This window comes from Brachyhypopomus gauderio, unplaced genomic scaffold, assembly GCF_052324685.1.
Source record: "Brachyhypopomus gauderio isolate BG-103 unplaced genomic scaffold, BGAUD_0.2 sc46, whole genome shotgun sequence".
NCBI classification, from domain to species: Eukaryota; Metazoa; Chordata; class Actinopteri; order Gymnotiformes; family Hypopomidae; genus Brachyhypopomus; species Brachyhypopomus gauderio.
Genome location: NW_027506872.1, coordinates 2447250 through 2461971, shown reverse-complemented (window position 1 = coordinate 2461971; position 14722 = coordinate 2447250). Strand labels below are relative to the sequence as shown.

The window sequence follows — 14722 nt, the reverse complement described above, 5'->3', positions numbered from 1 at the left end:
ACCAGGTGCTGTAAGCTTTTTCTTTGCTCACAAATGGTGACTTCCATGTTTGCTTCTTCTGTCTATTTGTGATTCGTCACTCAGGTTTTTTTTTTTATTCTTACCTCTCTATCGCTCTATCTGCCCCCCCCCCCCCCCAAAAAAGAACTAGCATGCAGAAATGTGCGTCCAGCTAAGAGGAAACGTCGACACGCAGGCTTGGTCCTCTGCAATACTGCGCATGAGCACAGCTGGCGTGCTTAAGTTATAGCCTCTGTATTTACTCAACGCATGGACGGATAGCTATAGCTAGTTCACCTTATCTTCTTGAAGGAACTCACCGTTGTTCACCTAACCATACAGCCGTATACATATAAATCCCCCTTGCAGAGAAACGTTGCATAATTATCCCTCCAAAAAAACCCAACTTTTTTTGCAGCAATTCAATTACACTCAATTATGCAGTTACACAGCTAAATAAGCACCTGTCACATTGCTGAGAGTAACAGGTTAAAGCAAATGAAAGAAAAAACAGCAAAGGCATTTTGTAAGACGGGATTTGATCATTTGGTGAACTCTGTGTAATCACTTTGTGAAAGTCTTGTATAAAAGGGCCATTTTAAACCTCCTCTCTCTCTTACGGCCATACCACCCTGAGAACGCCCGATCTCGTCTGATCTCGGAAGCTAAGCAGGGTCGGGCCTGCTTAGTACTTGGATGGGAGACCGCCTGGGAATACCAGGTGCTGTAAGCTTTTTCTTTGCTCACAAATGGTGACTTTCATGTTTGCTTCTTCTGTCTATTTGTGATTCGTCACTCAGGTTTTTTTTATTATTCTTACCTCTCTATCGCTCTATCTGCCCCCCCCAAAAAAAAACTAGCATGCAGAAACATGCGTCCAGCTAAGAGGAAACGTCGACACGCAGGCTTGGTCCTCTGCAATACTGCGCATGAGCACAGCTGGCGTGCTTAAGTTGTAGCCTCTGTATTTACTCAACGCATGGACGGATAGCTATAGCTAGTTCACCTTATCTTCTTGAAGGAACTCACCGTTGTTCACCTAACCATACAGCCGTATACATATAAATGCCCCATGCAGAGAAACGTTGCATAATTATCCCTCCAAAAAAAACCAACTTTTTTTGCAGCAATTCAATTACACTCAATTATGCAGTTACACAGCTAAATAAGCACCTGTCACATTGCTGAGAGTAACAGGTTAAAGCAAATGAAAGAAAAAACATCAAAGGCATTTTGTAAGACGCGATTTGATCATTCGGTGAGCTCTGTGTAATCACTTTGTGAAAGTCTTGTATAAAAGGGTCATTTTAAACCTCCTCTCTAGCTTACGGCCATACCACCCTGAGAACGCCCGATCTCGTCTGATCTCGGAAGCTAAGCAGGGTTGGGCCTGCTTAGTACTTGGATGGGAGACCGCCTGGGAATACCAGGTGCTGTAAGCTTTTTCTTTGCTCACAAATGGTGACTTTCATGTTTGCTTCTTCTGTCTATTTGTGATTCGTCACTCAGGTTTTTTTTATTATTCTTACCTCTCTATCGCTCTATCTGCCCCCCCCAAAAAAAAACTAGCATGCAGAAACATGCGTCCAGCTAAGAGGAAACGTTGACACGCAGGCTTGGTCCTCTGCAATACTGCGCATGCGCACAGCTGGCGTGCTTAAGTTGTAGCCTCTGTATTTACTCAACGCATGGACGGATAGCTATAGCTAGTTCACCTTATCTTCTTGAAGGAACTCACCGTTGTTCACCTAACCATACAGCCGTATACATATAAATGCCCCATGCAGAGAAACGTTGCATAATTATCCCTCCAAAAAAACCCAACTTTTTTTGCAGCAATTCAATTACACTGAATTATGCAGTTACACAGCTAAATAAGCACCTGTCACATTGCTGAGAGTAACAGGTTAAAGCAAATGAAAGAAAAAACAGCAAAGGCATTTTGTGAGACGCGATTTGATCATTCGGTGAGCTCTGTGTAATCACTTTGTGAAAGTCTTGTATAAAAGGGTCATTTTAAACCTCCTCTCTCGCTTACGGCCATACCACCCTGAGAACGCCCGATCTCGTCTGATCTCGGAAGCTAAGCAGGGTCGGGCCTGCTTAGTACTTGGATTGGAGACCGCCTGGGAATACCAGGTGCTGTAAGCTTTTTCTTTGCTCACAAATGGTGACTTCCATGTTTGCTTCTTCTGTCTATTTGTGATTCGTCACTCAGGTTTTTTTTTTTATTCTTACCTCTCTATCGCTCTATCTGCCCCCCCCCCCCCCAAAAAAAGAACTAGCATGCAGAAATGTGCGTCCAGCTAAGAGGAAACGTCGACACGCAGGCTTGGTCCTCTGCAATACTGCGCATGAGCACAGCTGGCGTGCTTAAGTTATAGCCTCTGTATTTACTCAACGCATGGACGGATAGCTATAGCTAGTTCACCTTATCTTCTTGAAGGAACTCACCGTTGTTCACCTAACCATACAGCCGTATACATATAAATGCCCCATGCAGAGAAACGTTGCATAATTATCCCTCCAAAAAAACCCAACTTTTTTTGCAGCAATTCAATTACACTCAATTATGCAGTTACACAGCTAAATAAGCACCTGTCACATTGCTGAGAGTAACAGGTTAAAGCAAATGAAAGAAAAAACAGCAAAGGCATTTTGTGAGACGCGATTTGATCATTCGGTGAGCTCTGTGTAATCACTTTGTGAAAGTCTTGTATAAAAGGGTCATTTTAAACCTCCTCTCTCGCTTACGGCCATACCACCCTGAGAACGCCCGATCTCGTCTGATCTCGGAAGCTAAGCAGGGTCGGGCCTGCTTAGTACTTGGATTGGAGACCGCCTGGGAATACCAGGTGCTGTAAGCTTTTTCTTTGCTCACAAATGGTGACTTCCATGTTTGCTTCTTCTGTCTATTTGTGATTCGTCACTCAGGTTTTTTTTTTTATTCTTACCTCTCTATCGCTCTATCTGCCCCCCCCCCCCCCCCAAAAAAGAACTAGCATGCAGAAATGTGCGTCCAGCTAAGAGGAAACGTCGACACGCAGGCTTGGTCCTCTGCAATACTGCGCATGAGCACAGCTGGCGTGCTTAAGTTATAGCCTCTGTATTTACTCAACGCATGGACGGATAGCTATAGCTAGTTCACCTTATCTTCTTGAAGGAACTCACCGTTGTTCACCTAACCATACAGCCGTATACATATAAATGCCCCATGCAGAGAAACGTTGCATAATTATCCCTCCAAAAAAACCCAACTTTTTTTGCAGCAATTCAATTACACTCAATTATGCAGTTACACAGCTAAATAAGCACCTGTCACATTGCTGAGAGTAACAGGTTAAAGCAAATGAAAGAAAAAACAGCAAAGGCATTTTGTAAGACGGGATTTGATCATTTGGTGAACTCTGTGTAATCACTTTGTGAAAGTCTTGTATAAAAGGGCCATTTTAAACCTCCTCTCTCTCTTACGGCCATACCACCCTGAGAACGCCCGATCTCGTCTGATCTCGGAAGCTAAGCAGGGTCGGGCCTGCTTAGTACTTGGATGGGAGACCGCCTGGGAATACCAGGTGCTGTAAGCTTTTTCTTTGCTCACAAATGGTGACTTTCATGTTTGCTTCTTCTGTCTATTTGTGATTCGTCACTCAGGTTTTTTTTATTATTCTTACCTCTCTATCGCTCTATCTGCCCCCCCCAAAAAAAAACTAGCATGCAGAAACATGCGTCCAGCTAAGAGGAAACGTCGACACGCAGGCTTGGTCCTCTGCAATACTGCGCATGAGCACAGCTGGCGTGCTTAAGTTGTAGCCTCTGTATTTACTCAACGCATGGACGGATAGCTATAGCTAGTTCACCTTATCTTCTTGAAGGAACTCACCGTTGTTCACCTAACCATACAGCCGTATACATATAAATGCCCCATGCAGAGAAACGTTGCATAATTATCCCTCCAAAAAAAACCAACTTTTTTTGCAGCAATTCAATTACACTCAATTATGCAGTTACACAGCTAAATAAGCACCTGTCACATTGCTGAGAGTAACAGGTTAAAGCAAATGAAAGAAAAAACATCAAAGGCATTTTGTAAGACGCGATTTGATCATTCGGTGAGCTCTGTGTAATCACTTTGTGAAAGTCTTGTATAAAAGGGTCATTTTAAACCTCCTCTCTAGCTTACGGCCATACCACCCTGAGAACGCCCGATCTCGTCTGATCTCGGAAGCTAAGCAGGGTTGGGCCTGCTTAGTACTTGGATGGGAGACCGCCTGGGAATACCAGGTGCTGTAAGCTTTTTCTTTGCTCACAAATGGTGACTTTCATGTTTGCTTCTTCTGTCTATTTGTGATTCGTCACTCAGGTTTTTTTTATTATTCTTACCTCTCTATCGCTCTATCTGCCCCCCCCAAAAAAAAACTAGCATGCAGAAACATGCGTCCAGCTAAGAGGAAACGTCGACACGCAGGCTTGGTCCTCTGCAATACTGCGCATGCGCACAGCTGGCGTGCTTAAGTTGTAGCCTCTGTATTTACTCAACGCATGGACGGATAGCTATAGCTAGTTCACCTTATCTTCTTGAAGGAACTCACCGTTGTTCACCTAACCATACAGCCGTATACATATAAATGCCCCATGCAGAGAAACGTTGCATAATTATTCCTCCAAAAAAACCCAACTTTTTTTGCAGCAATTCAATTACACTCAATTATGCAGTTACACAGCTAAATAAGCACCTGTCACATTGCTGAGAGTAACAGGTTAAAGCAAATGAAAGAAAAAACAGCAAAGGCATTTTGTAAGACGTGATTTGATCATTCGGTGAGCTCTGTGTAATCACTTTGTGAAAGTCTTGTATAAAAGGGTCGTTTTAAACTTTAGCTTACGGCCATACCACCCTGAGAACGCCCGATCTCGTCTGATCTCGGAAGCTAAGCAGGGTTGGGCCTGCTTAGTACTTGGATGGGAGACCGCCTGGGAATACCAGGTGCTGTAAGCTTTTTCTTTGCTCACAAATGGTGACTTTCATGTTTGCTTCTTCTGTCTATTTGTGATTCGTCACTCAGGTTTTTTTTATTATTCTCACCTCTCTATCGCTCTATCTGCCCCCCCCCCCCCCCCCCCCCCCCCAAAAAAGAACTAGCATGCAGAAATGTGCGTCCAGCTAAGAGGAAACGTCGACACGCAGGCTTGGTCCTCTGCAATACTGCGCATGAGCACAGCTGGCGTGCTTAAGTTATAGCCTCTGTATTTACTCAACGCATGGACGGATAGCTATAGCTAGTTCACCTTATCTTCTTGAAGGAACTCACCGTTGTTCACCTAACCATACAGCCGTATACATATAAATGCCCCATGCAGAGAAACGTTGCATAATTATCCCTCCAAAAAAACCCAACTTTTTTTGCAGCAATTCAATTACACTCAATTATGCAGTTACACAGCTAAATAAGCACCTGTCACATTGCTGAGAGTAACAGGTTAAAGCAAATGAAAGAAAAAACATCAAAGGCATTTTGTAAGACGCGATTTGATCATTCGGTGAGCTCTGTGTAATCACTTTGTGAAAGTCTTGTATAAAAGGGTCATTTTAAACCTCCTCTCTAGCTTACGGCCATACCACCCTGAGAACGCCCGATCTCGTCTGATCTCGGAAGCTAAGCAGGGTTGGGCCTACTTAGTACTTGGATGGGAGACCGCCTGGGAATACCAGGTGCTGTAAGCTTTTTCTTTGCTCACAAATGGTGACTTTCATGTTTGCTTCTTCTGTCTATTTGTGATTCGTCACTCAGGTTTTTTTTATTATTCTTACCTCTCTATCGCTCTATCTGCCCCCCCCAAAAAAAAACTAGCATGCAGAAACATGCGTCCAGCTAAGAGGAAACGTCGACACGCAGGCTTGGTCCTCTGCAATACTGCGCATGCGCACAGCTGGCGTGCTTAAGTTGTAGCCTCTGTATTTACTCAACGCATGGACGGATAGCTATAGCTAGTTCACCTTATCTTCTTGAAGGAACTCACCGTTGTTCACCTAACCATACAGCCGTATACATATAAATGCCCCATGCAGAGAAACGTTGCATAATTATCCCTCCAAAAAAACCCAACTTTTTTTGCAGCAATTCAATTACACTCAATTATGCAGTTACACAGCTAAATAAGCACCTGTCACATTGCTGAGAGTAACAGGTTAAAGCAAATGAAAGAAAAAACAGCAAAGGCATTTTGTGAGACGCGATTTGATCATTCGGTGAGCTCTGTGTAATCACTTTGTGAAAGTCTTGTATAAAAGGGTCATTTTAAACCTCCTCTCTCGCTTACGGCCATACCACCCTGAGAACGCCCGATCTCGTCTGATCTCGGAAGCTAAGCAGGGTCGGGCCTGCTTAGTACTTGGATTGGAGACCGCCTGGGAATACCAGGTGCTGTAAGCTTTTTCTTTGCTCACAAATGGTGACTTCCATGTTTGCTTCTTCTGTCTATTTGTGATTCGTCACTCAGGTTTTTTTTTTTATTCTTACCTCTCTATCGCTCTATCTGCCCCCCCCCCCCCCCCAAAAAAGAACTAGCATGCAGAAATGTGCGTCCAGCTAAGAGGAAACGTCGACACGCAGGCTTGGTCCTCTGCAATACTGCGCATGAGCACAGCTGGCGTGCTTAAGTTATAGCCTCTGTATTTACTCAACGCATGGACGGATAGCTATAGCTAGTTCACCTTATCTTCTTGAAGGAACTCACCGTTGTTCACCTAACCATACAGCCGTATACATATAAATGCCCCATGCAGAGAAACGTTGCATAATTGTCCCTCCAAAAAAACCCAACTTTTTTTGCAGCAATTCAATTACACTCAATTATGCAGTTACACAGCTAAATAAGCACCTGTCACATTGCTGAGAGTAACAGGTTAAAGCAAATGAAAGAAAAAACAGCAAAGGCATTTTGTAAGACGGGATTTGATCATTTGGTGAACTCTGTGTAATCACTTTGTGAAAGTCTTGTATAAAAGGGCCATTTTAAACCTCCTCTCTCGCTTACGGCCATACCACCCTGAGAACGCCCAATCTCGTCTGATCTCGGAAGCTAAGCAGGGTCGGGCCTGCTTAGTACTTGGATGGGAGACCGCCTGGGAATACCAGGTGCTGTAAGCTTTTTCTTTGCTCACAAATGGTGACTTTCATGTTTGCTTCTTCTGTCTATTTGTGATTCGTCACTCAGGTTTTTTTTATTATTCTTACCTCTCTATCGCTCTATCTGCCCCCCCCAAAAAAAAACTAGCATGCAGAAACATGCGTCCAGCTAAGAGGAAACGTCGACACGCAGGCTTGGTCCTCTGCAATACTGCGCATGCGCACAGCTGGCGTGCTTAAGTTGTAGCCTCTGTATTTACTCAACGCATGGACGGATAGCTATAGCTAGTTCACCTTATCTTCTTGAAGGAACTCACCGTTGTTCACCTAACCATACAGCCGTATACATATAAATGCCCCATGCAGAGAAACGTTGCATAATTATTCCTCCAAAAAAACCCAACTTTTTTTGCAGCAATTCAATTACACTCAATTATGCAGTTACACAGCTAAATAAGCACCTGTCACATTGCTGAGAGTAACAGGTTAAAGCAAATGAAAGAAAAAACAGCAAAGGCATTTTGTAAGACGTGATTTGATCATTCGGTGAGCTCTGTGTAATCACTTTGTGAAAGTCTTGTATAAAAGGGTCATTTTAAACCTCCTCTCTCGCTTACGGCCATACCACCCTGAGAACGCCCGATCTCGTCTGATCTCGGAAGCTAAGCAGGGTCGGGCCTGCTTAGTACTTGGATGGGAGACCGCCTGGGAATACCAGGTGCTGTAAGCTTTTTCTTTGCTCACAAATGGTGACTTTCATGTTTGCTTCTTCTGTCTATTTGTGATTCGTCACTCAGGTTTTTTTTTTTATTCTTACCTCTCTATCGCTCTATCTGCACCCCCCCCCCCAAAAAAGAACTAGCATGCAGAAATGTGCGTCCAGCTAAGAGGAAACGTCGACATGCAGGCTTGGTCCTCTGCAATACTGCGCATGAGCACAGCTGGCGTGCTTAAGTTATAGCCTCTGTATTTACTCAACGCATGGACGGATAGCTATAGCTAGTTCACCTTATCTTCTTGAAGGAACTCACCGTTGTTCACCTAACCATACAGCCGTATACATATAAATGCCCCATGCAGAGAAACGTTGCATAATTATCCCTCCAAAAAAACCCAACTTTTTTGCAGCAATTCAATTACACTCAATTATGCAGTTACACAGCTAAATAAGCACCTGTCACATTGCTGAGAGTAACAGGTTAAAGCAAATGAAAGAAAAAACAGCAAAGGCATTTTGTAAGACGCGATTTGATCATTCGGTGAGCTCTGTGTAATCACTTTGTGAAAGTCTTGTATAAAAGGGTCATTTTAAACCTCCTCTCTCGCTTACGGCCATACCACCCTGAGAACGCCCGATCTCGTCTGATCTCGGAAGCTAAGCAGGGTTGGACCTGCTTAGTACTTGGATGGGAGACCGCCTGGGAATACCAGGTGCTGTAAGCTTTTTCTTTGCTCACAAATGGTGACTTTCATGTTTGCTTCTTCTGTCTATTTGTGATTCGTCACTCAGGTTTTTTTAATTATTCTTACCTCTCTATCGCTCTATCTGCCCCCCCCCAAAAAAAAACTAGCATGCAGAAACATGCGTCCAGCTAAGAGGAAACGTCGACACGCAGGCTTGGTCCTCTGCAATACTGCGCATGCGCACAGCTGGCGTGCTTAAGTTGTAGCCTCTGTATTTACTCAACGCATGGACGGATAGCTATAGCTAGTTCACCTTATCTTCTTGAAGGAACTCACCGTTGTTCACCTAACCATACAGCCGTATACATATAAATGCCCCATGCAGAGAAACGTTGCATAATTATCCCTCCAAAAAAACCCAACTTTTTTTGCAGCAATTCAATTACACTCAATTATGCAGTTACACAGCTAAATAAGCACCTGTCACATTGCTGAGAGTAACAGGTTAAAGCAAATGAAAGAAAAAACAGCAAAGGCATTTTGTAAGACGCGATTTGATCATTCGGTGAGCTCTGTGTAATCACTTTGTGAAAGTCTTGTATAAAAGGGTCATTTTAAACCTCCTCTCTCGCTTACGGCCATACCACCCTGAGAACGCCCCATCTCGTCTGATCTCGGAAGCTAAGCAGGGTCGGGCCTGCTTAGTACTTGGATGGGAGACCGCCTGGGAATACCAGGTGCTGTAAGCTTTTTCTTTGCTCACAAATGGTGACTTTCATGTTTGCTTCTTCTGTCTATTTGTGATTCGTCACTCAGGTTTTTTTTTTATTCTTACCTCTCTATCGCTCTATCTGCCCCCCCCCCCCCCCCCCAAAAAAGAACTAGCATGCAGAAATGTGCGTCCAGCTAAGAGGAAACGTCGACACGCAGGCTTGGTCCTCTGCAATACTGCGCATGAGCACAGCTGGCGTGCTTAAGTTATAGCCTCTGTATTTACTCAACGCATGGACGGATAGCTATAGCTAGTTCACCTTATCTTCTTGAAGGAACTCACCGTTGTTCACCTAACCATACAGCCGTATACATATAAATGCCCCATGCAGAGAAACGTTGCATAATTATCCCTCCAAAAAAACCCAACTTTTTTTGCAGCAATTCAATTACACTCAATTATGCAGTTACACAGCTAAATAAGCACCTGTCACATTGCTGAGAGTAACAGGTTAAAGCAAATGAAAGAAAAAACAGCAAAGGCATTTTGTAAGACGGGATTTGATCATTTGGTGAACTCTGTGTAATCACTTTGTGAAAGTCTTGTATAAAAGGGCCATTTTAAACCTCCTCTCTTGCTTACGGCCATACCACCCTGAGAACGCCCGATCTCGTCTGATCTCGGAAGCTAAGCAGGGTCGGGCCTGGTTAGTACTTGTATGGGAGACCGCCTGGCAATGGCCAATGACTCCCCCCCACCCCCCCGAAGTCCAACCTGATCATGATCGATTGTCCGGGAGTTTGGAGGAATCTCCAAGTGTATATCGCCGTCAAAATTCAATGGATGCTTCAGTGTTACTTCTCTGTAATACTAAGTAACCTTCAGACTACACAAATCTATTTTATAAGATATTTAAAATAAATGTTTTCATTTACAAAGTATATCATGCTCATTTACATCTGTTTCAGATGTAGAAATCTAAATATTGGAATATTTAGGTTAAAAATTCCAAAAATATTGTCTCTAAGGAACAAGCCAGTGATGTTTCATATATATACACTTACTTACTGAAACAGTTATGAACATGGCATGTAAGATTTTATCATGTTTTATGCCTCAGCAGAACACCTTTGTGTGTGTGTGTGTGTGTGTGTGTGTGTGTGTGTGTGTGTGTGTATGTGTGTGTGTGTGTGTGTGTGTGTGGTATAAGAACCATTCTGTTCATATTAAACATTGTAAAAACTTTGATACAATACTGTGTGTCTGTGTGGGTTTTTACCTGTGGGGGGGCTGGGGGGCGGGTGGCGAACGTAAGTTGTTGAGCGGGGGGGGGGGGGGGGGGGTGCTGAATGTAAAACGGACACAAATTAAGTATTATATCGTGATCTATCGATCGCCGGTGGTTGGCGCCAGAGCGAAGTAGTAATTTGTTGAATCATTGGATCAGAGGTAAATAAACTGGATTTTTTTCGGCGTGAGAGCGTGTGAAAACGGTCAAATGCATGTGTCTCACGCTCAATGCGTGAGAGTTGGCAACCCTGTAAAAATCATTATTGCACCTGGCATACAACAGATTAAACACCAGCAACCTCGTATACCCTTACAAATTTAAATACTGGAAATAACAGATTTACAAACAAAATTTGTACTAAATACATAATCTAATACTAAACATTAGATTATAAACAGTATTAGAGCATTAGTACTGTTAGAGTACTGTAGTACTCAGTATCGTGTAGGATGCTAGCGTAGTTGGCTATGTTAGCTTAGTTCTATGTTAGTGTCTGTCGGACTATCTTGGACATAAATATCATAACATAACGTTCATAATATAACATAAAATTACTTCGTTGGTGTAGTGAGAACAAATGGTACCTGTTGAAACAGGAGCATATTAGGAGATGCACAGGAAGTGCTTGTAACGGAAATGGACGTGCGAATAAAATGAACTGCAGACCTTTGGATGGCTCCTGTTTGACTACTGTTGAATACACTTCACATACGACATATTACATGGTGTCAGAAGTGGGATTACAGAATAAAGCTGGAGGCAGACGCCAAGCCCTATGCATTATCACTGCCACGGCATGTACCTCTACCACTGCATGACAAGGTAAAAGAGGAACTCCAACGAATGGAGAAGATGGGCGTGATAATGCCCATTGAAGAGGCCACAGAATGGTGTGCAGGCATGGTGGTGGCACCAAAGCCCAAAGGAAAGATCAGGATCTGTTCTGACATGACCCGTCTGAATGAGTTTATAAACTAGCAGAGCACTGTCAGTATGGCCCTCTGCGGGATGAAATGATCAGAGACAGGTTAGTAGGAGGTATCAGGCATCACGCCCTGTCTGAAAAGCTACAGATGGACAGTGAATTAACGCTGGAAAAAGCAATTACCAAAATAAGACAACATGAGGAAATTAAGAAGCAGCAACTCATTGTTAGAGAAAAAAATAATCCAGAACAAGGTGATGCAAATGTCGACTTACTGAAATTCAAGCAAAAGTCAAACATGTACCATACAGGGAAGACAGTCCTTAAAATGGGGCAAAAAGAGTTCCAAAAAGGACAGAAGAACTGTGGACGATGTGGAAAAGGTCCAGCACACTCCCTGAATAACTGTGCTGCATGGGAGGCAGAATGCAGAAAATGTCATAAGAGATGACATTTTGCTGCTGTTTGTAGATCAGGAAGAGTAGGTGCAATTCTTGAGGCGGAAGAAGAGGACACTCTTTTCCTTGGAGCGCTTTCCAGAGGAAATAAACCTGAATCATGGAAGATTCAGGATATTACCTTCAAGCTGGATACAGGAGCTGACGCGACAGTCATCCCAGGTACCGGCTACTCAGAAGAATGCCATGGTCCACTCACCAGAGCATCAATACCATTGTGCGGGCCCAGCAATGAACCACTAAAGGTGAAAGGTCAGTTCGATGGAGTAATGAAATATAAGGACAGAACAACAACACAAACAGTGTATGTAGTACAAAAGTTAGCTACTCCTCTACTGGGTCTGCCTGCTATCTCAGACCTGAAGGTACTGCATCTAGTTGACACAGTAAGAGGGCTAGAAGGTCTGACAGTGAACTAAAGGGGGGAGATGTAGTGAGAACAAATGGTACCTGTTGAAATGGTACCTGGAGCATATTAGGAGATGCACAGGAAGTGCTTGTAACGGAAATGGACGTGCAAATAAAATGAACTGCAGACCGTTGGATGGCTCCTGTTTGACTACTGTTGAATACACTTCACATACGACATATTACAGTTGGAATATTTTGATCTTTCTGTAAGATGTCCAACGTTGTTGTTTGTAGTAGCTCCTCAGTTTCGTGTAAGGAATTAGTTAGCATGTTAGCTTAGTTGGCTAAGGGTGTGTACCAGGTGTGGCATATTTGGACATGGGTGTGGTGAGCTTGACATACCTTGGAACAAAGTTGAATAACTATTCAATACTTGCATGGAATTGCTCCATTTTTTCTATGTTGTCAGAAAAGACCCTAGTGAATTATATTTTATATTCTAGAACCAGGATTGAATAACTATGTGAATATACATACGGGTAAAGTTCAAGCTCAAGTTCAAGGTTTTTTTTTGTTCTTCTGGAATAGAAGCTCTCAAATAAAACCAAAATTATGGAAATATAAGCCTGGAGATGAATCAATATGTAGGTCCAACTGTTTACTTCAGTTTGAGCCCTGAATGATCATTTTCCTATATGTACAACTTGAGATAACTAGTGTTGAAGTGTACTAGTACAATTCGCTCAAAATGAATTAAATTGTTTACATTTTTGCTCTATAAAGCACAAGGCTGAATGGGGATGGACATTCTTTGGGCAAAGGGTCCTGTCGATAAAATTCCCCGTTTCTCCAGAATCAACTAGTGCTATGACAAAACATGAGGTAAAATACCAATTTAATATGGCTGACAATGTAAAGTATTGATAGGTGAAGTAGTAAGACTACATACCGGGAGCTTTTCTCGATTAGCCAGAAGGCTACAGGTGTTTCTGTAATGGCCCTTCTGACCGCAGTACATACACAGTCCCTCACGGAAACATCGTTGAGGCTCTCCACTAGACAATCGTGTTCCCCCTGACTCTGCTGGAGTGGTGTGGATAAAGTAGCCCTTGTAGATTATCTCTCGGCAATACACCGTGATCAGGGCTTGATCATTCCATCCGCTGGATGCAGCCAGGGAGCAAAACCGGAGGGAGTATTTGGCAGCTGATCGATTCCCCTGTTTGCCGGAGAAGTTGCTCCCCAGCACCTCCATGAAATGCTTCTCCAACTCAGCATAAGTGTTCTGAATCAGGGAATTTGAGGTCCAGAGTTCAGATGCACAGTTCAGAGTAGCGTGTTCACAAAAGCTACTTTTGATAGGTCAGTAGGGAAGGCATGAGCCATGAGACTAAAATACAGTGAGCACTGTAATAAAAATTCCCCCATTCCCCCAGCTGCCACTAGGGGCACCCAAGTCAGTCCCAGACTCAATCAGCGTAATCAGTAGTGATTCGTCTCAGCTGTTTCTCAGCTTCTTAAGGAAGCTTGATGAGATGAATCACTGTTGAATCATTTTGGTCATGCCAGTGCGTTCTCAGGGTTTTGCTCCCTGGCTGCATCCAGCGGATGGAATGATCAAGCCCTGATCACGATTTACTTATTTGAGTCTCTATCTCCTGTGTCGCTTCCTGACCCATCTCAAGTTTTCCCAATCCTGGTTTTCTTCCAATCCATTTAGCCTTTACTTTTGGGAAGGGTTTTATTTTGCTGCGGCGTGTTTTGCCTGCTGCCAGTTACTTCCCCTGGCATTTTGGTTTCGTTTTCGCGTTGCATTTATCTGCGTTGTTTTAGTTACTTTGTTTCTTTCTCCCGTCTCCACGATTGAGTGTTATTTTTCACGCGTTGTGTTGGTTATTCTGTGGTACGCGTTTCATTCTCACACTGACTTTTGGCTCTGCCAAATTTACTGTCAGCGTGAGCCAGCACTTGGGTCCCCCATTCTCTCTGTTTCTTTACGTGGTGTGTACATTCCCATACTCACCGCGTTACAGTACCATTTCCCACATCATGGATTGGCCTGATACATACCATACGGTCAAGCTGCTCTCACAACAGCTCAATAGGGTTCATATCCAGAGACTGTGCAAGCACTCCATTACAGTCAGAATTCCAGGTGACTCCTAAGATATTTATCTTCTTGCACAGTTGTGCATCGGTGCCTCCCACTACTTTTTCTGTCCTTGTTAGAGCCAGTTTGTGTCACTCTTCAGAGGGAGCAGTTAACAGCACGGTAAGATAATTTCAGTTTCTTGGCAATAACTTGTATTGAGTAGCATTCCTTCCTTAACACAACAATGGACTGATGGGTCTCTAAAAGTTATTTCCTTCTGGCCTCTTTCATTTTGAGACTGTAAGCAAGCCAACAACTGCTGATGCTGCTGATACTAAACTAACCTAGAATGTTCCGGTCCC

General features: G+C 43.4%; 14 non-coding genes across 14 annotated transcripts in view; all 14 read left to right on the top strand.

Moving 5' to 3' along the window:
* Nucleotides 1–17, top strand: part of LOC143487319 (5S ribosomal RNA) — a 119-nt gene extending 102 nt beyond the window's left edge. The window contains exon 1 of the ribosomal RNA XR_013124127.1: nt 1–17. This exon is cut by the window's left edge and continues 102 nt beyond it. This is a non-coding gene — a ribosomal RNA (5S ribosomal RNA).
* Nucleotides 18–614: 597 nt separating this feature from the next.
* Nucleotides 615–733, top strand: LOC143487201 (5S ribosomal RNA). Its single transcript, XR_013124011.1, has one exon. It is a non-coding gene; the product is annotated as a 5S ribosomal RNA (ribosomal RNA).
* Nucleotides 734–1323: 590 nt separating this feature from the next.
* LOC143487482 (5S ribosomal RNA) lies at nt 1324–1442 on the top strand. Its single transcript, XR_013124270.1, has one exon. It is a non-coding gene; the product is annotated as a 5S ribosomal RNA (ribosomal RNA).
* A 590-nt stretch (nt 1443–2032) lies between these two features.
* LOC143487318 (5S ribosomal RNA) lies at nt 2033–2151 on the top strand. The gene has a single exon (XR_013124126.1). It is a non-coding gene; the product is annotated as a 5S ribosomal RNA (ribosomal RNA).
* A 597-nt stretch (nt 2152–2748) lies between these two features.
* Nucleotides 2749–2867, top strand: LOC143487317 (5S ribosomal RNA). The gene has a single exon (XR_013124125.1). It is a non-coding gene; the product is annotated as a 5S ribosomal RNA (ribosomal RNA).
* A 598-nt stretch (nt 2868–3465) lies between these two features.
* On the top strand, nt 3466–3584 carry LOC143487200 (5S ribosomal RNA). Its single transcript, XR_013124010.1, has one exon. It is a non-coding gene; the product is annotated as a 5S ribosomal RNA (ribosomal RNA).
* Nucleotides 3585–4174: 590 nt separating this feature from the next.
* On the top strand, nt 4175–4293 carry LOC143487471 (5S ribosomal RNA). The gene has a single exon (XR_013124269.1). It is a non-coding gene; the product is annotated as a 5S ribosomal RNA (ribosomal RNA).
* A 584-nt stretch (nt 4294–4877) lies between these two features.
* On the top strand, nt 4878–4996 carry LOC143487459 (5S ribosomal RNA). The gene has a single exon (XR_013124263.1). It is a non-coding gene; the product is annotated as a 5S ribosomal RNA (ribosomal RNA).
* A 607-nt stretch (nt 4997–5603) lies between these two features.
* Nucleotides 5604–5722, top strand: LOC143487204 (5S ribosomal RNA). Its single transcript, XR_013124014.1, has one exon. It is a non-coding gene; the product is annotated as a 5S ribosomal RNA (ribosomal RNA).
* Nucleotides 5723–6312: 590 nt separating this feature from the next.
* On the top strand, nt 6313–6431 carry LOC143487316 (5S ribosomal RNA). Its single transcript, XR_013124124.1, has one exon. It is a non-coding gene; the product is annotated as a 5S ribosomal RNA (ribosomal RNA).
* Nucleotides 6432–7029: 598 nt separating this feature from the next.
* Nucleotides 7030–7148, top strand: LOC143487237 (5S ribosomal RNA). The gene has a single exon (XR_013124047.1). It is a non-coding gene; the product is annotated as a 5S ribosomal RNA (ribosomal RNA).
* A 590-nt stretch (nt 7149–7738) lies between these two features.
* LOC143487123 (5S ribosomal RNA) lies at nt 7739–7857 on the top strand. Its single transcript, XR_013123936.1, has one exon. It is a non-coding gene; the product is annotated as a 5S ribosomal RNA (ribosomal RNA).
* A 594-nt stretch (nt 7858–8451) lies between these two features.
* LOC143487182 (5S ribosomal RNA) lies at nt 8452–8570 on the top strand. Its single transcript, XR_013123993.1, has one exon. It is a non-coding gene; the product is annotated as a 5S ribosomal RNA (ribosomal RNA).
* A 591-nt stretch (nt 8571–9161) lies between these two features.
* LOC143487357 (5S ribosomal RNA) lies at nt 9162–9280 on the top strand. Its single transcript, XR_013124165.1, has one exon. It is a non-coding gene; the product is annotated as a 5S ribosomal RNA (ribosomal RNA).
* Nucleotides 9281–14722: the final 5442 nt, after the last annotated feature.